Source organism: Dermacentor andersoni, chromosome 6, assembly GCF_023375885.2.
Source record: "Dermacentor andersoni chromosome 6, qqDerAnde1_hic_scaffold, whole genome shotgun sequence".
Lineage (NCBI taxonomy): Eukaryota > Metazoa > Arthropoda > Arachnida > Ixodida > Ixodidae > Dermacentor > Dermacentor andersoni.
The window spans coordinates 76,165,772-76,189,804 of record NC_092819.1 but is presented as its reverse complement, the minus strand read 5'-3'; the positions used below and the strand labels follow the sequence as shown (position 1 = coordinate 76,189,804).

Sequence of the window (24,033 nt, the reverse complement as noted above, 5' to 3'; positions counted from 1 at the left end):
AAAAGCTCGTAGGTCAGATTCGGTTCTACGAACTGCTAGTCGTGCATACTCCGAGATGTCCCTCACGAGAAGACACGGCCTTCGGATGTCGTCCCATTTCCTTCTTTTTTTTTTTTTTTTTTTTTTTTTGAAGGGGGGGGGGGGGTGTTTCGTACAAGCTACTCGAGATATACGAAAACGCCAGAGTTGTAGACCGGTATGCTTTCGTGGACGGTGCCATTTAAAGAATGCGCAACTACGGTCAAATGCTGTGTCGAGGGGATATGACGCGACCGCGTGGCATGCGACGTTTCAGCGTCGCGCTACATGCGCGACCACTTGTAGGTATAGTCTGTTCGTGTCGGCTTTCACGCGTATTTTTCCCGGTGAATTAAGAGGAAGCTTTAGCTCGGGTGCTCCTATCTAAATACATGTAAAAGGAGAATACGTTTTTCTCGGCAACCACTGCACCAAATTTGTCGGGGTTTGTTGCATTTAAAAGAAAAGCTTAAAATCTAGTGACTGTTGGTTTCGAATTTTCGATTTAGGTCGTCAAATTTTTATAAAAATATGGCAAAAATCGCAAATTTTCAGAAAACGAAACTATCAGGTTTACAACTCCGTAACTCAGCAAGAAAAAATGATATCGCAATTCTGTGAATTGTACCTGATAGCACATCTAAAGCGGACAAAATTGATATGTTACACATGAACCTCAAAAAATGGAGTAATGTGTAATTACAACTTTTGCAGAATCTTCGTAAACAACGTAACAAATTCACGTAAGATATAAACCGACATATCAAATTTGTCCGCTTTGAATGGTCTAATGGATGCCGTTTACAGAATCGCGATATCTGTTCTTGATGCAGAGCTATTACCTTGTAAACTTCGTGCTTCTATTTTTTTCAAACGTCTGTATTTTTGAAAATCCTTTTAACAAAATTCAAGCCCTAAATCAACATTCCGCTTCCAACAGTCACTAGAATTTAACTTTTGCTCTCAAATACAACAAATTTCATTAAAATCGGTCCAGGGGTTATCTCAGAAAAACGTTTTTGCGTTTTTACATGTATTTGAATAGGCCGCGTTGGAGTTGGGCCCGAGCTAAAGCTTCCTCTTAAGCGTCTCGCTTCAAGGTTCTTTTACTGATGCTGCGAGGCGCGACTGCTTCTCGAGCTCGCTGAGCGATTGTGCAAACTATATATCGTAATGTATTTTCTACAGTAGCATATTCAACGGTTTGACTATAGTCGGATATAACTTTAGAAAAAAGGGGCGTTTACTCCTCCGAGGCCGAGGCACACGAGCATCCACCAATGGGCGCGCACTCTGGACTAACGTCATGAGCCGGACGGCCGGTGACTCCGCCGACGGAGAAAATGGCCGCCCGCGTTTCGAACTGGGCGAGGTCGCGTCAGCTGTGTGCTTCAGCCCCTCGTCAGAGTGAATTTCAGAACTGTTTGTGATGGTCTTTCATGCCGGAAATGTTACTGCGGGCTTACGATGCGGCATTTGTGCTGCGTGCGTTTATTCTGAGCCGTGATCTGGCGAAGGAACATTGCAGCGAGCATCGCTGGCGCTGCGCTACGCTTTGCCTGAAAACAGGATCCCGCGGCGACCACTACGAATACACATCCTGCGTGTTTGCTCCATGTTGTTTTATTTCGCTCCCGAATGAAGTTACGACGGGAAAAGTTTTCCAAAGACTGGTGCCTATATACTGTTAGCGGCGGGTGTGTTCGTGTACTGTGTCACTGCGTTTTCCGTCGGACGACGTGACGTGATGGAGCAAAACCGTTCTCCGGAGAAATCAGAAAAGTGTGCGCGCATGAAATAAACCTACGAGTGTTTCAACAGAAAATATTTGCAGAAGAAGCCTTCAACACAAAGATTTGTCGCCGTCAACTTAGCGTGACCGATCATTGTCAGCAGTGAGATAGCCGAGCGTCTAGCGACGGGGTTCGAGCGTTGTGTAGCACCGTCGATCGATTGCTGTCCACCAATGCTCACTGCACGCGCAAGCTGTAGAATGCGTGCTGTGAAATTTGAAAACACAAAACCAAAAAATATCAATTTTATGCGGTTTAAAACCAAGAGAATTTATTTAAAACAATGAATGAAGCATTTTTGTACCTTCCTGCCTCGACCGAATTCGCGCCCAAGGTTTGTAATAGTTGCGATAAATGCATTGGTTTATATAAGTACTTTTTCAATAGCAACTGATTCATTTTAAGCTTGGAAAACGAGTAGTAGATACACTGTGTACATGTGAACAAGCGCAAGAGCCTTGCAGAGCTGCTCTTTCTACTTTTGTCACTTGCAATGAAGCAAAGAGCAGACGACGGGCAGCGTTGTACAAGGCACGGGGTTATTTTTCACTCGCGATCCGGCATGTGCTGTAGCATATGAGAGTTCTACCAAACGAGTCATCAAAATACAAAAGTCTTTATTTATACCGAGAATTACGCGTTTCAGGAACACGATTTTTCGAGCGGGACTATTTTAGTCGCGGAGGCAATCGGCTGTCGCGCTTCGGTCACCTGGGCGGGGCCTCCCCTTATTTCTAAAGTTGTATCCGACTATAGGAATAAACAGTATCGTCACTTCGTTTTCCGAGTGGCACGATGAGAATCATTTAAACAGTTCTAGCTCTTTTTTTCTGGTGTATCCTTTTTTTACTGCATGCAAACCAATAAAAACTTTAATGTATTGCAGACTTTGTGTCGCTACTGCACCTTTAATAACCTTAACTTTAAAGGGTAATTGAATATTGCACTTAATTCAGTGCATTGAATTTCAATTTGTTACTAACATGACAGTGAGCACTCTAAAAAACTACTTCGCCATAAACATCCCTGCCTTTCTTTGCCTCTCTCTCTCCCTCTCTCTTTCTCGCTCTCTCTCTGCCTCCTATGAAACATGTGCAACAATGTGGAAAGCAGGCAAACACCTTGTTTTTTTTTTGTTCTTTTATAAACCGTAGACAGCACAAGAAACAAAAGCAAACCAAAACTGTGCACTGAAGTCAGCCGGTTTGCATCCCTTCCTGCGAATGATATCAGCGTTTCAAGTACAGTTGGAGATTGCAGGTCCACCGCTAATCAAGTGTACAGAGGTACCATGAGGCATAAAACATGCACAATAAGAGAGAAGCAAGGTTGCTCACGAGTTTGCAATTGCATGTATTATTGCATAAACCCATATAACCATTCCCTGTTACTACTGCTTTTATAATCGAAGTATCATGCAACTTGCAAGATATACAAAGACAACATTTGTATATCTGAATCTTATTTTTGCTAGAGTGAGAGATGTAGCTGCTTACTAATTTATTCCATGGTGTCATTAAATGGCATGTGTGTGCAGACACCCCAAGATTCCACTCAGCCTTGCTCATTCCGAACTCAGACTCCACAAAAATTCTACTCAGCCGAGTTTGCCCCCACTCGTATTTATCAAAATTCTACACAGCCAGGCTCACATGGACTCAGCCTCACGGGTCGGTCCAAATTTTAGTGAGCTGACTCTTGAGAGGGTTCACCGACCTAAATATTGTAACGGGAGTCCGGTGCCTTGAACGGGTTCTAAGCGGTACACGGCTCACCTAAAACCAACTACTCCCCTGACCCACTGCTACTCTACCCTTCTGCCCTTGCCATTCTCTTCCTCTTCTTTCACTTGCGGCGTTCTTCCTTACCGTTATAATATACCGTATATTACATGACATTACAGTTGTGACATGCGCCGTGCATAAGCAAATATTGCATAGGAGTCCGTGTTGCATCGGATGAAAATAAGGACAATTGTACGCGTTGCAGTTAGCCTTACAAAATTTAACTGATGCACATGCAATACAGTGCATTGCATCTGAATCATATATTTTGCTGATACCACTTGCTAACTTTGTCATTACTGGGCAGCCACATTTTCATCATTTCAGCACAAAGTTGAATAAATGACTGGGGTGCAATGTATTGAAAAGATCGTCTACGTCACTGCAAATACAACAGCCAGAACAGGATACGAGCGCACGGGCATAATGAAATGTACACGAATGCTAAATACATGTACAGACAGAATTGCACTTCGGCCGAGTTGGCCGCCAGCGTTTAGAAGAGAAAATGAGAAAGAACGTGCCGACACTGTAATGAAACCACGTATAGCCATGTCACTTCCCGAGTCCATAGACTATAGGAGAAACATATGTGGGACCTAGCAGTTACCGCGAGGCAGCTGCTACTGACGCTGTCGCAGTCCGCAGCCGGCCACTCAACCACTCTATAGATGAGTGTATTCAGTCTGTGCTTGTAGTTGGGCACACTTTAATTGCCTATGTCTTAAGGTTTAATTGCAGTCTCCTCAAAATTTCTCAATTTTTGTATTTTGAAACTTGCAAAGGTAAACAGTGTTATTTCATTGTTGTTCATGAAGAAAGCTCATATAAAAGTTTAGAGATATTGTCGATACTTGGCACTTTTCCTAAGAACAATATGTAGTATGCTATTGACATTCAAGCAGCTTTTCAACAACGAGAATAAGAATCAGTCGCCTCCCCCCCCCTACTGTTTTGAGCATTGGTTTAATGCAGGCACTCCAAGAAGCAGGCATAACATTTTGCTAACACAATCTGTTCGGGAATGCTAGACTAGATTGTACTTTTAGGCTGTCCTTACAATGTCTTATATTAGTCGAATAATGTAGTTTAAAATGGAAAGTTTAGTTTGAAATCCCAGTCACAGCATGTGAAACAGCGTTTACACGCCTAGCCATGCATGATACTTGAGCAAGTCTCTTTTTCACGGCCGAATACGACGCTCAAAGTTAGGTAAGTTTATTCGCCTCATGGAGTTACCACCATACGCACATACTCTTCGAAATATATGTTTTGTCATGGTCTTCGCAAGTATTTTTTTCCACCGTGGTTCTTGCTCTTTTTGCATTTCCAAGCGTGTGCTTTGTTGTGTACTCGTAAGTAGAAATGCGCTATGGCGAAACGCTGCTAAGCACAAGAACGCGGGTTCAATTTCCGGCCACTACGGCCGCATTTCAGTGGAGGCGAAATAAAAAAAACGCCCCTGTACCGTGCAATAAATGCGCCTTAAATAACCCCAGGTGGCCAAAATTCATCCGTAGCCCCGCACTACGGCGTGCCTCATAATCATATCATGGTTTTGACACGTAAAACCTCAGATTTTGACCTAGTAGAAATGTAGAAAGGAAAAAAGCATTTGCTCGTCCAGTTTTATCCGCTTACGCTATTCTCCTTCCGAGCTGTACCTTACATCCACCACGCGTGTGACAAGCAATTCGTTGCCTCGCAAAGCTGAGCAGAATGCCCGCTCACCTTGTTTCGATCCGCAGCTCCACTTCTCGCGGGCAAACCCGAAGGCGAACCGGGGCGCGCAGTCCCGGATGGTCCTGCCTCACCCGTTCTTCCCCTCTGAGCAATGCGAGATCATAATAAGAAAGTGCGCATTGCGTATATATTTAAGTGCTGACACCCTAGTTAAAAGATTTTGTCCGAAAGGGGTAGCATCGATTGCGATAGCAAATTAGTAGACAGCTACACGAAGTAAGGATAGTAATTTTATCGGCCGTATAAACTTATAAAACACAGCATACTAACTAACTTAACAAGCATGGTGTACCACCCATACAAGCAAACATGAACGCGTCTCACTCGATAACCGCGGAAACTCGTTGTCAGAACGCTGGAGGGCGGAAGCATCACAGCATCATAAATAATTTAATAGAATAGGTTCTTGTACGGCCACTTTTTCTTTAATTTCCTCAGATTTTGCTGTGGCGTGACGTCATGGCGGGGTATGTGGTCACGTGGAAGCACGACATTGCGAAGTTTTGACGCTCTCTCTGGCTCGTTCGGTCGTCCGTATAGTAGTGTTGCATGGCCCCTCACCACGAATAGCAGCACACGAATTGGCTGAATGAGCCGGAGCAAGCGTCAAAACTTCGCAATCTGCTGCTTTCACGTGACCACAAACTGTGCCATGACGTCACAACACAGTAAAAAAAATCGACTTCTGCTGTTTCGCGTGCTAGAACCACGTTATGACTATGCGTTCTTCTTTTTTTTTTTTTTTTGCATTTCGCTCCATCAAAGTGGCGCCCCCGCGGCCTGAATTCGATTCCTCACATTTGGGCATAGCAGCGTAACGCCGACGCCACTACGCCACAATCACGGGTGGCACAACAAATTATCTTACCGCATATAGAAACCTAAACTGGGTGTAGAAACTTACTATATTAAATCCCTTACGGTGCTGTAATTCTTGTCACCATTCTTTTAGGTATCAGAAGTACATTTAACGCAACAATATAATTGAAACTATCATGTCAGTATACTCCATTAAGGCATGTTCTCTCACTCGTACTGATCTCTGAAATGTGGCCCGCGAGAGCCGATATTTTTTGCTTTAGAGCGCAAACGAAATATGCCGGCGGTAGCCCGGACGCGCATCCGTACTTGGTCCGACAGATATGTTCAGAAGCACTTCCCAACGTTTTCGTGTCGTTTTCAACGGGTTGACACCGTGTTACGATGCGTTAAGACTGTTTATTCACTAGCATTCTATCTGAGAAGTGGTTCAGGTTTTCTGTTCACCACACAATCAGTCCCTCTCCACATGCACACGAACTTGTCTTTTCACAGTACGCGCATCGGAAGAACGGTCTCTCGAGCTTCAACTTCATATCCCTCAACTCTTTTTCTAGGGTATAGGCAGAACAAAAAGGTGGGCCTCATAACATTCCTTGAATTATACGGAAGCCATTGATACCCTTCTCAGCGAAATCTGCGGAACTGATATCTTGCAAATATTTGCAGAAAACTAGTTCAGTGAAACTTGCATAAAACTAGAACCAACGAAAATAAACATGAAGCACCTTCAGATTCAAAATAGGCGCATAGCATCAGATACACGTATATGCACAAGTTTTCAGCATCATTCCTGAAAGAATGAAGACATTTAAATGTTTGGTTATATATATGCTACGAGCAGTAGCAAGAAGCTGCTACGAAAGAAGAGCAGATGCTCGAGGACAGTTCTTCCGCGTAGGTTACACATAATAAGCGAAACATTTTTGCAAATATGGTCCGCTTACGCAGCGGAAACTCACGTGGAACTAGTTAAAGAGTGCGCTCTTAAGAGTCTTCTCCCTCTACGCAATTTTGACTAACCCTTTCCGTTTCACTCGTCCCTACTACCACCTAATATGGTAGCCACAAAGAGTGTGTATATATATACATATAATGGAACGATGGAACGCCCGCGAGCACATAACAACAAGCCCAAGCTTTTAAACAAATAGATGCACTGAGTACGATGCACTGAGTGTATATATATATATATATATATATATATATATATATATATATATATATATATATATATATATATATATATATATATATATATATATATATATATATGTATATATATGGTGTAAGGTTTTAACAATATGCAACGGCTCTAGAGAAATCGTACCGACTGCGTAGTAGCCGTAGTCGTATGTACTTACGGTCAGCATTTTTTCATCCCTAAGTATTACTTAATTCATCATCATCATCAGCCTAGTTACGCCCACTGCAGGGCAAAGGCCTCTCCCATACTTCTCCAACTACCCCGGTCATGTACTAATTGTGGCCATGTTGTCCCTGCAAACGTCTTAATGTCATCTGCCCACCTAACTTTCTGCCGCCCCCTGCTACGCTTCCCTTCTCTTGGAATCCAGTCCGTAACTCTTAGTGACCATCGGTTATCTTCCCTCCTCATTACATGTCCGGCCCATGCCCATTTCTTTTTCTTGATTTCAACTAAGATGTCGTTTACCCGCGTTTGTTGCCTCACCCAATCTGCTCTTTTCTTATCCCTTAACGTTACACCCATCATTCTTCTTTCCATAGCTCGTTGCGTCGTCCTCAGTTTCAGCAGAACCCTTTTCGTAAGCCTCCAGGTTTCTGCCCCATATGTGAGTACTGGTAACACACAGCTGTTGTACACTTTCCTTTTGAGGGATAGTGGCAACCTACTGTTCATGATTTGAGAATGCCTGCCAAACGCACCCCAACCCATTCTTATTCTTCTGGTTATTTCAGTCTCATGATCCGGATCCGTGGTCACTACCTGCCCTAAGCAGATGTATTCCCTTACCACTTCCAGTGTTTCGCTACCTATCGTAAACTGCTGTTCTCTTCCGAGACTGTTAAACAGTACTTTAGTTTTCTGCAGATTAATTTTCAGACCCACCCTTCTGCTTTGCCTCTCCAGGTCAGTGAGCATGCATTGCAATTGGTCTCCTGAGTTACTAAGCAAGGCAATATCATCAGCGAATCGCAAGTTGCTAAGGTATTCTCCATCAACTTTTATCCCCAATTCTTCCCACTCCAGGCCTCTGAATACCTCCTGTAAACATGCTGTGAATAGCATTGGAGATATCGTATCTCCCTGTCTGACGCCTTTCTTTATAGGGATTTTGTTGATTTCTTTGTGGAGGACTACGGTGGCTGTGGAGCCGCTATAGATATTAATTAATTACTTTTAATTAGTGAACTTTTTAGTTATTGCTTGAATCGCAAACACATCGCAGACCCAGTGGCCTAATATGTCCAATCAATTGTGCCACTATATAGTTGAGTACTCATGGTCGTGATGCCATCGTCGCCATTCCAGCCTTGTCATCCGACCCTCGTATTCCATCGTCGTGGCGCCATGATCATACAGTCGCCAGGCACTCGTTGTCATACCATCGTCGTGATGTCGTTGTGGCCGTTCTATCGCCGCCACTCCAGCTTCGTCACTTGACTCTCTTCATGCCGCCGTCGTCATGCCACCGTCGTCATACAGTCTTCGTGATACAGCAGTCATCGTACCATCGTCGCCACACACTTGTTTTCGCACATTCGTTTGTCTACCGTCGCTGCGATGCCGTCGTGGTCGTTTCATCGTCTTCGTTTCACCTCCGTCATCCCACTCTCGTCAAGCCGTCGGGGTAACGCCATCGTCATACCGCCGTCATCATGTCGTCGTAGCCGCTATTTCGTAATAAAGTCACTCTGGCATTCATTGTCATATCGTAGTCGTGTTCACGTCATGGTCGTTTTATCACCATCACTTCAGCGTCGTCATCCGTCTCTCGTCAAGCCGTTGTCGTCACACCATCGTCTTCATACACTCTTCGTCATCCCATTGTCCTCATACCGTGGTCGTTTTACTGTTGTGATCACTCACACCGTGTTCATTTTACTGTCATTTTACCGTTGTGATCACTTCAGAAACATCACCCCACTGTCATCACGCTGTCGTAGTCATACGGCCTTCGTCGTTACATAGACGCCATTCATTCTCCGTTATTATAGCGTAATCACGTTGCCTTTATTCAACCGTTAATTATGCCGTCGTTGCCACGCTGTCGCCGTCATGGCGTCTTCGTCAGACAGCGGCTACCATGCATCCACTGTCATGCTGCCGTGGCTGTGCCATCGTCGCCATTCTAGCTTTTTCATCTGATTGTTGTCATACACTCATCCCTATGCCATTGTCCCCATCCCGTCGTTGTCAGGATGTCGTCGTCGTACCATCATCATCACTTCAGAATCCTAATCTCAAAGTCGTCCTACCGTCTTTGTCATTCGACGACGCCATTCCTTCTTCGTCATTTCATTATTGTCGCGGCATTGTCGTCATAAAGTCGTCAACATGCCGCCGTGATCATGGGCGGCATTGTCAAGCGAGTGCCACACAAAAGTGGGCCGATACTTGAGACAGTGTATACGTCGCATACATAGCAGAAGCACCGGAAGTCTCAGAATGACCACTAATGATGTGACCACCGCATGAGTTCAGCAAACGGTGTGTCGCCACATTCCTTGAATGCTAATCGCGTTACCTCCGACAGTTATCGTCAGATGGGTTCTGCCGTAATGTTTTATAACATCATCACCATCACCAGTATTCAAGGATAGCTTTGGTTGGTTCATATGAAAATGAAAAGAGCACATCGTGAACGGGAGCCTTACCACGATGCCTAGGAACCTTTGCATCGAGCTACCACTTGAGTGGCGCGGCATGAGGTAGGCCAAGAGATCAACGACTGTCTGCAGAGAAAAAGAGAAGGAGAACTGTCTTTTATCATTTTTTGTGTGCGTGGAAACGTCCATGCTTTGTATACTTCTCACCCAAAATTCACAAAACTATTCTTACGCCAGGGACCCTATCACGTAAAACTATTCCAATTCGTTTTTATTCGAATTTCCCTACGTCGAATTTACCTAACCGCCGACGCAAGCATCGGGCGGTGACCGGCGGCGTTGTCTCAACAGCCCAATCAAATTATCTCCTCGTTGATAGGAGGTCAGTTTCATTTGCTTTCAAAACGAATAACTTATTCCCTGCATTAAGCGGTTTTTCTTATTTAATTGACTGACAAGAGGCGAGGAGCCCCCTCAAATGAAAAGGGCTTCGATAGGGCCGAGCCAGCATTGGGAAAATAGATAACCGGATAAAGAGGGTGGTGCCGGCGACTGCGATTGGTCCCCTTCCCCTTACTTAGATTGCGGTGGCTCGCTGAAAATCGCGGCGGCGTGCAACGGAAGGTTAAGAATACCGCTAAAACGAATCCTCAGCAAAGAAGTGTTGGCAGAGTGATGTCGCATACGTGGCGAAGCAGCTGCATAACGTTATATCGCCACGCAAGCAGTTTTATTATGCGCAAATTAAATCCATGCTCTCGAGCAGGTGCCAATAGCCAGTGCCTGAGCGATCGGCGAACAATCATCTTCTATTCATTTTGGAACGGACAGTCTCCGGCTATTCAGAATAAAATTCAGTTTTGTTCGGCGTATTAATGCATCTTTAACGCGTACACGTCACTTTCACGCGTTGAATTTTCACTGTTCTTTTTTTTTTTTGACGTCACGTTACAGACAGACGAAGTGGGCCCAGCCCTATACCTTTTGACCAATAGCACAAGGCTAATGGTGAAAAGGCGCCGAATCAGAAATAATTATTCTTTTTTGTTCGGTCTTCATGCATACACAAAATGTGTACGCGTAATATCAGATGGGGATCTATCGCGGTTAACGTGACGTCGCGTGACAGACAGGCGAAGGGAGGGGGGCATTTTTCGACCAATTGCGGAGGACGTTTTCCAGAATGGGAATAGAAACGTATGGAATAGCTTTACGTTACAGCGCCCCAGAACTTTTCGCAAGAGCAGATACTAGCCAGTCACAGTGGGGGACACAGTGCCAGCAAAGGGTACCGTCCAATGGCTAACAGCACTTACGATCGAAAAAGTTTTGTGAATTCGGACCCTGTTGTAGTCAAGGTCTATGCACGCGGCATTTCGCGTTTCTGCGTGTCTGCGTCAATATACAGTAGCGCAGCCGCGTTATAAAGAAGTCATTTTCATTGAATGGTAAGCGTTTGGTAATAATGGTCGGTTAGTAACCGTAAAGCGGCATCATGAGAAGCCTTGGACGGTCGCCACGCAACTACATCAAAAGAGGCAGAATGTGATCGCCCGGCACGTTGTTAACACTTGTTTTGAGAGTGGCGTGAAACGTGCAGCTTGAATGGTGTTCGTCCGGCGTTTGTGCTTCGTCTATATACGGCTGCTCAACTAAAAGATACAGGAATTACCAGTTCGTCTAAGTCGATGCTTACCCATTGGTTTAGTGAGAGCTGCAATTCTTTTGTTTTTCTGGTTTCTTCATTTTTTCCTTTTTGTTATTACTACAGATTCGCCTCGTTCGCACAAGTGAACTCGCGATGGACTAGGTATGCTTAACAATACGGTGTGTGGGGGCTCAAGAAGCTTAAAAGCTTGCACTGAAGTTCTCTAACGACGTTCTTAAAAGGACAGTTGAATTTGAAGATTATGCAAGTCTTATTATTTATGAGAAAATTTGCCCGAATTGTAAGTAGCGAAAACTATTAGGTGTAACTTGAAGTAACCGTGCGTACTTTCTTGAGTACTTAAAATAAAGAAACTCCTATAAAAATTTAATAAAGCGATTCGCGACCCGCTTGCTCCATGTACCGCTACTCTTGCAGAGCTCTGCGCATGCGCAGACAACTGATAAACGGAACGCAGAGTGGCTCGTTTCAATGAGTCACAAGAGCTCGCAAGCTTTTAGCATTCAAGAAGTCCTGACTAGCCCATTGCTCCCTGAAAGACCCCTCCCCGACTCTTTTCTTCCGCCACAAGTACATTTTGTTCAATACAAAGATGCTCAAGAAAGGAGATGTTCAGCCAGGGCCACAACAGCAAAAACGCCTTATAATATCGAACTCATGTTAAGTCCCGCCTGAAACAAGGGCGCTGAAGTCGGGACTGAGCCTATAGTCGAAATAGTAACTTCAGTTCAACCTGTTCAGGCCCCTTTAGCTTTAAATGTGATCGTCTAAAGTCTGATTTGGACGACGTACTTTCACAGATACGTCGCCGGCGCCGTCATAAGTGGCTTGTTTTTTTTTTTTCATTCCATAAAAGCAAATAAAGAAACTCTAAAAAGCTTTGTGATATGAAACTATCGGTGAAGATAAAGATGCACGATGGGCTGGAAGCTTGGCAGAGAAGTAGTTGTACGTCACACGTTCTCCCTTTCTGGCAAGTTGACAACTGTTGCCGCCCCGATACTATGAAGAGGTTTCTGCATATCATTGCATCTATCTAGACGGCGCTCCTCAATATCGTGTTTTATAGTCGTTCTCTCGGATCTGTCTGTGATCAATGGGGCTCCGTTGAACACAATTTCAGAGGCAGTGAGCTAGTTCAGTGAACGACCGTCGCCTTCGCACTCTGGCACATACGGACAAGAGAAGCGTGTGGCCGAACAGGGCAAGCTATTCGCCAATTAGGCTCTCACCTGTCGCCTGCTCCTGGTGCTTTGCGGGCTGGGCGAACTCATGCGTTCCTCTTCAACCATACGAACACTCTTCGGGCTCACCTGAAAATGAGTCCCCGCAAGACGTTTGGTCGGAAGGCTTAAACATGCCGACACTAATTCATGAATTTGCCTTTGTTACTTTCACCTCCGTTTTACTAGGCATACGCACACAAGCCAGGCCGAGTGTATCCATCATGTCATTTTGCTACAGCGTATCCGAAATCGTACCATGGGCTATATGAAATGTTTCCCGCACTTTCATCAGAATTTTGAGGTATCAACGTAGCATAGAAAGAATGATACCTGCGTTGTGTATTATAGGGCTTTGCTAAACGTGGTACCGTCAATTTCGATTTTGCGTCGTTTTTTGCTGCAGCAAGGTTCCACTATTGGTACAAGTCAGCTATTTCGCGTTTTAAGAGAGCGACCAACTTAGGTCAACTTGTTATTATAATTCATTGCTCATTGAGCGTTATTACAAGTATAACTTTATTACCCGTCACAAATGCTTTTCGGGATTTGAGAACATCATTGTAATAAAATCGCGTTTTGTACCGAAAGACACCCTTTCGCATTGACGTCTTTTATTAGTTTCTAAAAGTTCCTTTTACGAGCACCTAGCGTTGTTCAATCAAGAGCAGTTCCTAAGGGACGTTATAGTGCAAGATTTAGTTCAGGCTGGCGAAGTAATTAATGAATAGTCAATTTGACGGCAAATGGTTGATCATTACCGAAAAAAAAATCAAGGTCAAAATTTCTATTTTTATTTGGTACACGCTTCGTTCTACTTCTGCATATCTGGCTCGTTCATTTTATTTTTTATTTTATTTTTAACGTTATCAAAGAACGCTCGGTCGACCTTTATCGTTCCTTTGCAATTCAACTTTATCCGTCTTCATCAATAAACGACTAACTTAACCCCAAGCAGAGACTTCCTAAATCTCATGACCTCACGGCGAGCTAGCGTGGTAACTTCATGTACGTTTTGCGTTCATGCTTCCTTCTTCTGACGCACCGAGAGTACGCTCACAGTAAGGCTGGCGTTTCTTTGAGAAGTGTAACTTACAAATTCTATCTGTTCTTCTTTCTACGCTTTGTTCTTTTTGAGGTTTGTGTAAATGTTTAAAAATAAATGTCGACGAAGATTAGCATAATTAAGTTCATCAAAAGATCTGCGGCCAGCTCTATTATTGCGTATATGCTCCAGTGAATGAATCGACTTCTCTAATTAAGACGCTTATGTCCAAAAGCAGACCACGGCTTGTGTTAATCGCCTGCTAAAATTACCAGGAAAATTCCAAAATCAGGGCCTACAAACCATCAAAATCCCGATTTCTCGCCGGCTTCCCTCTTTGAAAAATATTGCCTGATGTTATCTCCAGAATGTAAAAAAGTTTAACCAGAAAACAATAGACACTGAATAAGAATAATACTAGGAGCCTCCAAAGATTAAACTGTATGCTAAATAGGACATGCTAATAATGAAGATACTGATGTTCAAAAGCCTGTGTGAACAACTTACCGATGGTTTTCTTGAGAAAAAGGCAGACAACTTGTTTCTCGGGCTTTCCGATACCGCGGGACCTGCAGACTTTGCCTGGACTTCCACCGCGGAGGAACTCTTTAAGAGAGAGGCACAACATAGAAGAAAATTTGCGACGGCCACAAATTCCTTCACAGCTCGCCAACAGTGTTTTCGAATTACTTAGAAATTCCTAGCAAATCACAAACACAAACTTTCGATCGCATTTCCTCGCCAGTTACTTTAGAATGCGGGCCTGCTCACACATGAACTGAGTAGACCGCCAGGTGATTTAGCGGATAATACAACTACCTGTGTCACAAGAATATTTGGAGATTTTTCACACCATTTCCCCGCTTTAAGCACGAGAAACCGTGTGACGGTTTTCAATGCTCCATCATCGTGACAGAGTTCTTTGTTTTTTGGTATAGAATCTTGCTTGGCTAGTTAGTGCGTGACTGTCAGAAGGTAAACATCGGCTTGGAAGAACACGATAGAAACAGAGTAAGTGCGATGCAAACACGAAAAATTACCCCTGTTAAAGAAGCCCTCACATTTTATTTCGCTCCGTCCCCGCTGTGTTTCTGTATAGTATTTCTGCGCTAGCATTTATATCTTTTATAATACGTTTTTATTTTCATTAGTTGCATCGTGTGAACAGTGTCTTGCACAGCTTCATATCTAAACACTGTAGCGTATGCGCAAGTACGTGTATAGAGTAGACAGCCCATAACTGCCGTTGAAAATCTTGCGCGCTATCGCATACTTTCGATGTCCTAGCAGATGTACAAACACTGAATAAAGACATAATGTAGCTCACCGCCACAAGCACAATAAAATAAAACGAAGAGGCACGTCTACCTTTTCGTATATCCCGCCTCTCACCCGCATATATTCCATCACACTTTAGATGTGACTGTCAAGTTTCTGTCGTTGTGGCTGTGTCGTTCCACTACAGCAACTCTGCCCACCTTCGCAGCCAGTATTTCCTAAACTCGGATGCGAAGATTCCCTAGATTTCCCTATATTTTTGCAAAGTGCGGTCGTTCAGGTTGTCCATATGTTTTCTGTAAAGATAAAGTGTGTTTGTGCTGTGTAAATAGAGTGCAAATTTTATCATCTAAACTTATCTCTAAGCTAGTCTTCAATATACTTAAACTATGAAGTCGCTGCAATCAAACTGAAATATTGTCGCAGCGCAAGTTGTTATCCTAGCAACAGAGCATCCAGCTTGAAGTCATATTCAGTGAAGCCAGAAGACGTGCGCACCATTTGTACGTTGCTCTACATGAAAAGCAAGTTTGGACAAGGACAAAGTGCCAGGACTGACGTGGAACCTTGTTCGAATTTCAAGAATGATGGGCCCCAGACTTCTCTTAAAGAATGCAGCACAGTAAATAGTACGTCTAACTAAAAAACGTGCAATTAGATTTATTTGCACGACGCGTATTGACCGCGTAGCACCACGACGTGTGTGCGCTTACACGTCTTTTGCAGCGAAGCAAGAAGATACGCCGCCAATTTGTTATGTCCTCCTTGCCAAACTCTCCGAAATACGCGATCACTGGGTCTCTAAGGTTGATTTGCCTATGGGCGGTTTGCGTGCTCCCGTGCAGAGCAGGCTGCTCAGTGCCCCGATCCTATTGAAGTGGTCGACGCAAGGTGGCCGCTTACTCCGGTATTAGCCAGTACTGCTTTATTTGGTGTTGGAGCATAAGATTGTTTTGCCGGTTAGAGACACACGTTTCCATTCACAGTGCAGGAAAGTCGACAGCACAGCCCGAGGCCTCTGCTGCTTACTTGGCAAGAAGCGTTCACTGTGCTGCAACACAATCACAACTCATACTTCGCATCCTAATGCGAAGGTAATTTACGATGACCGGAATCGAAACCCGCCTTCATGTGAGCAGTTTCACGTATCGGTCATCGCATCGGTCGCTTTTCACGTCTCCGTTATTTTTTTCTTCTTCTTTGCTTGATGTCCTAGCCCGAAATTTTCCTTGATTTGGACGAATTTAATTTTTTTTTTTTTTAGTTTGAACAAGGCGTGGATTCTCTAGATCTAGGGAAACATTCCTAGGGTTGGCCGCACCTACACTATGTAAACACCAAATAGTCCAGCAACATGTTCTCCTTCATAAGCATTGAATGACATGGAGAAAAGACCAGCGGATGAATTATTCGCGTCATACGCTGCTGTATTTGAGACGCCTCTGGCGCAGGACTCTATAAAGAAAAACACACGCACCGAGCACCGGGAGTCAGGGATGTAGAAAGATGCACTTTACCATGGCATCCGAGATCGAGGACGAGAGGACAGCGCGCTATACAAGCAAACGCATGTAGCTAAGCACTATTAGGGGCAGTGGGCTGGCAGTCAAGCATCTGTCACGAATACTCCAATGGCAGCATGCCACCTATAAAGAGATACTGAAAAGAGAACCTAAATGTATATCAGTAGAGTATTTTTAAGCGCTGTATTCATTCATTCTTTTATTCTGCATTCATTCATACCAATACGTCTGTCTTGACGTCATGGATGTGAAAATATTTTCTCTTGTATGGACCAATTTTAACGTCAGTCAAGTTCTCAAAAATTGCAAGGTTGAGTCTTCGCTCCTTTTTTAATCCAGTGTGGTCCTTCTCCAATAAACATTTAAGTACATCCGCGCATACGCTGTCAAACTCAATGACGTACCAGCGAGCTGGTGAAGAAGTTTCGAGACGGCGTCGCTGCCCGTCTTTCGTTTTCGTGTCTCTTCCGGCTCATACCGCGCCTCCTCTCAGGGTAGTAACAATCGTTATTTCAGATGCCTAATTTGATCATATATAACAGGCCCCGAAATTCCTATTCCGTGTCCCTTTATTGCAAGAGCGGACAAACGAGGAAAAGCCCCAAGTAGATGTAGCGGCGAGTTACTGCTAACACACGCACGTACAATACGCTCCGAGGTGGCCCCCAAGAACTCGAAAATAAAGTGTTGATAGCACTGTCCCTTCGGCGCAGACGCACTCCTACAGCAGGTGGAAGGTTACTCGCAGGGAATTTGGCATGCATCAGGTTGGGAAACAGGCGACAGAGAAGGACACACCGACGATTACACCGCCCATGGCTCGTTATGGAGAGCCACACGTGCGCGCTCACCTGTAAAACACCTAAGGCCAGACCACACGTACGCTGGCCGAAGACGCGCGCCAGCGCGCGTCTACGCACCTACGCATGCGCAGACGGGGCGGGACAGCTCGCGAGCGTTCAAGCGCGGCACGAGCGCGGAGATGTGTTCCCGAGAAGTGGTTCTTTATGAACAAGGGAAAGGGGGTTGGCTCCGGACAAACATCGGCTCTCGGGGTACACTTCGCGTCGCCACGGGCCTGCAGTTACACAGCTGTGCGGCGTGGTGCAATCAATTCTCAGTGAGGCTGATTTAGGTCATGCGAGAAAGTAGCTTTTCTCTCCTTTCCTCGCGCCGATTTGACAACTCTTAAAGTGAAACAGCTGCGTTAATAACCATTTAAGTATGTTGACCCACATTCTATACCGCGGAGCGATACGATGTCCGCCAAGGCATCTACACAAACCGCCATTCTTTGCGAGTCGCGGCAGACGCAAGGCGCGCAGACGCGAGCTTGAGCGCGTCGGCGAGTGTCTGACCTTCACTTCTCCTGCTTAGTTAACTCGCAACTTCTCGCTGAAATAATTATCTTGTTTTCGGTACCTCTAACTGTTACGAAACCATTGGCATGAGCCTTTTCGTTGCAGAGTTGTCGAACATAACCTTACGTCGGATCTGGGCGACGTGTTTTTACTCGGTTTGCGCCACAACGCACCCGTTTATGCCGAAGCTCAGCAGTGATGCGTATACTGCGGTGCGACTTGCACTTCCAACTAGCATCCCGCCAAGAGCTCATGAACTCGACGATTGACACGTGTAAGAAAGGGCGCAAGAAAGGATCACTCAAGCAAAGTAGCTCAGATATACAAAAAGAAAACGCAAAACCGGAAAGTGCATAGCGAAGCTATCGAGCAAGAAATACGAAGAAAAGCTTGAAACACCATCTAAGACACGTGCAACATCAACGACATCTGCTGGCCATGCGTGGTTGACGTTGGACGAGGCGTTCAAAATACAGCACTTTCACTGTTGTGAAATATCGTCACGTGTCAAGTCAGGTATTAACGTGTACTGTGTGTACAAATCCTTCACGACTATAATATATTTATACAGAGGTAATATGTACACTTTTGCAGCTCCGTCGTAAGTGCAAAGCTTAGTTGTAAATGCAGTGTCAACGGCTAGTTGCTCAGACACTTCATGTTCTCAAACATAACGTACGTTATCAGCATAATCAGCATCAGCTATTTTATGTCCACTGCAGGACGAAGGCATCTCCCTGCGATCTCCAATCACCCCTGTCCTGCGCCAACTGATTCCATCTAGCGCCTGCGAATTTCTCAATTTCGTCACCCCACCTGGTCTTCTGTCGTCGTCGACTGCACTTCCCTTCTATTGGCACCCATTCTGTAACCCTGATGGTACACCGGTTATCTAATCTACGCATTACGTGACCGGCCCAACTAAATTTCTCTCCCTTAATGTCAATTAGAATATCGGCTATCCCCGTTTACTCTCTGATCCACACCCCTTTCTTCCTCTTACGTTATGCCTAACATTCTTCGTTCCATCGCTCTTTACGCAGTCCTTAACTTGTCTTCGAGCTTCTTTGTCAGTCTCCAAGTTTCTGCCCCATATGTCGGCAACGGTAGAATGCATTGATTATACACCTTTCTTTTTAATGATAATGGTAAGCTTCCAGTAAGGATCTGACAATGTCTGCTGAATGAGCTCCAACCCATTTTTATTCTGTAAATTTCCTTCTCATTATCAGGGTCCCCTGTGAGTAACTGACCTAGGTAAACGTACTCTTTCGCACACTCTAGAGGCTGACTGGCGATCCTGAACACTTGTTTCCTTGTCCGGCTATTGATCAGTATCTTTGTCTTCTGCATATTAATCTTTAACCCCACTCTGTTAAGGTCCTCAATCGGTTGTTGTAACTCGTCCTAAATGTTGCTGAGCAGGACAATGTCATCTGCAAATCGAAAGTTGCTGAGATATTCGCTGTTTGTCCTTACTCCTAAGCCTTCCCAGTTTAATAGCTTGAATACTACCTCCAAGCACACAGTGAATAGCATTGGAGAGATTGTGTCTCCTTGACTGACCCCTTTCTTTATAGGTATCTTCCAGCTTTCCTCGTGGAGAATTCAGGTAGCTGTGGAATCTGTATATACTTTCCAAGATTTTTACGTAAGTGTCCTGTACTCCTTGATTACGTAATGTCTCTATAACTGCTTGTATCTCGATTGAATAAAATGCATTTTCGTAATCTTTGAAAGTCATATAAAGAGGCTGATTGTACTCTGCGTATTTCTCGATTACCGTATTGGTGGCGTGTATGTGATCCATTGTACGTTGTAGTTACGTTATAGTATATCGCAAAAATAACAGTACGGAAAGTGAGTTCTTCAATTAATTAGCGCTATCGCTTGTTCTAAAGCAACGGCAAGCATAATGTAACCCTTCTATTCTACAACATTCATTGCGGCCATTCGTCAGTGGTCAGAGCAACGCTCCGCCCTGAAAATTAATTGCATCAGCCGACCGAGAACGGTAAATGGTAAGAGTGGCATATAATCTAGTGTCCGTCCGTCTGTCTGAAAAACATTTATTTACATGAGTTTTGCACCAACACTAGGTGGGCTCCCCCTTACGGGAGCTCATTGGCGTCGGCCGCTGCCCGGGCCCGCTCGACGAAGGCCCGTTGGGCCGTCAGGTCAGAGCAGCCGAGCAGGGCTGCCTCCCAGTCCTCCCGGAAAGGGTTGGGTAGGGGGGTTAGATTTGGGGGTTTTGACATGCCCACACCATGTGGAAAATGTCTGAACACTTTCCCCCACAGTGCGGGCACTTCCCCGTGCAAGCGGGGTCAAAGTATTTTAAGGCTGCCGGGCACAGCAGAGTTTTGGTATAAAGGCGAAGGAGAATGCGCTCCTCCGCCTTTGTGAGACCCTTAAAGGGCTTGGGATAGATGGCATGGCCAGATTGGTAGAGCTGAACGATCTCTTTGAAAGTATAGGCGGGATTGGGTTCGGGGTCCGGATCGGTAGGGGACGAAGGCGATGCCCAGAAAGTGAGCGCGCGGGCGACGGCATCGGCCGTCTCGTTTCCCTCGAGGCCCGTGTGAGCCGGAGTCCAGATAATCGTACGGTGCGAGGGGGCACCGAGATAGTCGCTGTTTTGCAAAATTTTGTAGGCAAGGTACGGTATGTGGCCCTGCTCAATATTGCGGCAAGCACCCCTCGAGTCGGTGATGATGACGCGCGAGTGTTTATCTGCGGCGGCTAGCGTGATGGCAACCACCTCCGCGTGTGTAATGGTGTGTGCACGGAAAGTGAGTCTGTTTACTGCCGTGTTTTGGTGGACGACTGCGGCCGTGTACCAAACCCCATGGTACGGGCCGGAGGCGTCCACGTAGAAGACTCCGTGTTTGTGTCCGTAATGACGAGCCAAGGGTTCCACCCGCGCAAGGCGTCTGCCACTATGGTCCTCTCGTGTCATGTTGACCGGAAGAGGGCGCACGTGCAGGCCGTACCTCCCCTGTGATGGGATATGTACGTGCTCTTCCGTATGTATTGAATGATGGATGTGTAGTCGGGCAAGGAGGCGGCGACCCGATGGCGTTTTAGAGAGTCTCGTGTACTGGTTCATCAAGTGTGCCTCTCGCAGCTCCTTAAAGGTGTTCACCATCCCCAGGCCCAGGAGGCGCTGGTTGAAGGTACTGACCGGGAGGTCGAGGGCACGCTTGTAGATTTTACGGAGAATGACTTCGAGTGCTTCTCGTCAAATTTGCGTAGGTGGAGGTATGGAGCCGAGTATCAGACTCGACTGGTTACAAATGCATGCGCCAGCCGCAAGGCGTCTTTGCAACGTAACCCCCCGCGCTTGTTCGAAACCCGGCGAACTATCCTGCCCACCTGGTTCCCCACCTTACGCAATTTGGCTTATGTTGTATCAGCTTTTCGATTTTTGTGAACAAAGAGCCCCAGTACTCGGATCTCGTCGTGTTCGGGTATGGGTCCACTGTTAAGGGAGAGGTCGATTTTGGTGGTGCACTTTGGTGAGGGGCGTATGCGCACAAATTCAGAATTGGGGACGCAATCATTAGACTACGCCAACTTCGGGCAACGAGTTTGCAGCGATGCCTTTTGCGATGCCATTCCTTTGCGCCGTTTTCGCGCTTCATCCCTGGCCACAGCGACGCTCCGACCTTGGTAATAGAAACAGCCGGTCATCAACGGTGGAATGTAACGTTTGCCTAGAATTGAGCGGAACGCATCAGTACAATATTGTGGGCTACACTCTAAAATAACTTACACCCTTAAAATTGAAAAAGGATGTAAATGTGTCTATAACTGGCATCCTTAGGGTGTCATTTATATAAATCACACCCTAATTGTGTGAGTTATAGACACATTTACACCCTTTTTCACTTTTAAGGGTGTAAATTATTTTACAGTGATAGATCTCTGCTGTCGCATAATTAACGATTTCCAAAGATAACCTGCCCTATGATTCGGCTTGTAACTAGCGCGGTGGTCACTTTATTAAGGCAGGAATCCAGAGTTTCGGAGGTCACATATCGTACTGAACCACACTTGCACAGTACTGTTGATTCATGTGTTGCATGAATAGAAATGCATTTTAGGTCCATAAAATTATGAAGTGAACTGAGCAAGCTCAATGTACATGAGCCAAAAGGCCTATTTAATAAAGTGAGGCTTGGCACAGGAAAGCTTTAGATACTCTCAGTGGCAACAGATTACTGGTTACGAGCTAGTAGGAAGAGGTGCGTGTTTCCGCAGCCAAGGTACGCACGCCACTACTTTAAATCTGCAGCCATCGTTCGTATATCTGACCAACATAGTCTTGTGCAATATTATTGGCTGCAGTTACATACAGCAAGAAAATTCATTTGTTCCTTTGTTTGTTCGTTTGCTGCTTGTTTATTTGTTTGTTGTCTGGTTCATTTGTTCACTTGTTCGCTTCTTTATTTGTTCGCTTGCTTGCTTGCTTGCTTGCTTGCTTATTTCTTTCTTTCACGGAGCCCCAGCCTTGTAAACATCTCCCGCTTACTGCACCCACCCCAAGCAACAGCGGCAGTCCTATTCGTAATACAGTGGCGGATCGGACCATGAATCAAGTCTATATGACTTCAACAAATTAGTATTTTATTTTCCTCTTATGAATTTCGTTCCAAGCCTGATTGCTGTTCTAAGCACTGGGCACAGCTGTTGGGTCGGAGACGATAATCTTGAAATGGGGAAGGCTGCAAGTGCGTTGCGGGGTTGCACTGAATCATGACTCCGTTTTTCGTTCAACACACCTAATTAGCCGTAGCACTGCCGTATCACACTGGGTGTTGTGGTACCGAAGTAGCTACGGCCACCATCAAAAGCGAGAACATGCGCTAAGCAATGCTTACTTGTTGCTGCTGGTGTTGCTTGGACTCGGTCTCGTTCACATCAGGCGGTTTCTCGGGCACGAGGGTAGTCACGTACGGTGCGAATCCCCGCGATTTTTCGTAAAGCTGGAAAATAAAGTAAATGTTTGGTCATATCTTGTGTTTCGCTAAGAAAGCGTGCAACATGAAATTTGCTGAAATATTCTAGCAAGGATTAGTACGAAATTCAATAGTGCATCACTCTATAACAAACGCTACATCCTTTATTTATTGTTTCTTTTCATAAGGACTGCTTTCAATGCTAGAGTTAAACGCAAGAAAGTGGCACACTTATATTTTTTTACGCGAACCTTTTTTGCGAACCTCGTGGGGCTTTCCTGACCGAGGGTGCTGCCTTTTCTGACCATGCTGCTGTCTCACCAAATATCTCGCATTTTAAAGATAGTGAATTAAGTGAGCAATGATGGGATCTAACCTCGGTGCCCCAGCACTGCAGGCCAGTACTCAAACCAAGATGCCACAAACTTTTTCTTTGCTGTCTATGTAAACGCATTTTCACAGCGACGACATACGTACAGGAAAATTCCAAACTCCAGCCGAGCCTGAGCTACTACAGTTTCTTCTAAACTTTGTCCACCTGCAGACATGCTTTGACTCATTGGAGCCATTCAGGTAGGTTTCGTTGAACTCTGTGTTTGTGCCGATGAAGATATGAATTTAAAAAGAGGTACTCCTTAACCGGGCGCGCATCAATATCAGCGTGCCGCACCGTCAATCTAGAACGCCATGTGCTGCGCAGGCCTAGTAGCCTAACTAGGTGGAACGGTACCCCCTTCTCGTTTTCATCTGGGAGAAATCTAATGCCATGGGCGCCTAAAGGCAAGTCATTTTATAAGGTCCGTTGAAGGACATCCCAAAACAAAAACGTATCCCAACAATCAAGAAAAGCATGTTCAATATTATCCGGTTTTCTGCACAGAAAACAATTGGATGCGTGGTTGTGACCCGCTTCCAAACAACGATAGGGTTTGTTCGTACCCTCCCCCCACTACCCTAGGTACGAACAAACCCCTTTTTCGCACCTCAGTTTTAACAGGTCATG

General features: G+C 45.2%; 1 long non-coding RNA gene across 1 annotated transcript; it reads right to left on the bottom strand.

Annotated features, from left to right (window-relative positions):
* Positions 1-12,871: 12,871 nt before the first annotated feature.
* Positions 12,872-23,054, bottom strand: LOC129382523 (uncharacterized). Its single transcript, XR_011894932.1, has 3 exons — positions 22,953-23,054; positions 14,415-14,513; positions 12,872-12,952 (listed from the first exon to the last, which is right to left on the bottom strand). It is a non-coding gene; the product is annotated as an uncharacterized lncRNA (long non-coding RNA).
* Positions 23,055-24,033: the final 979 nt, after the last annotated feature.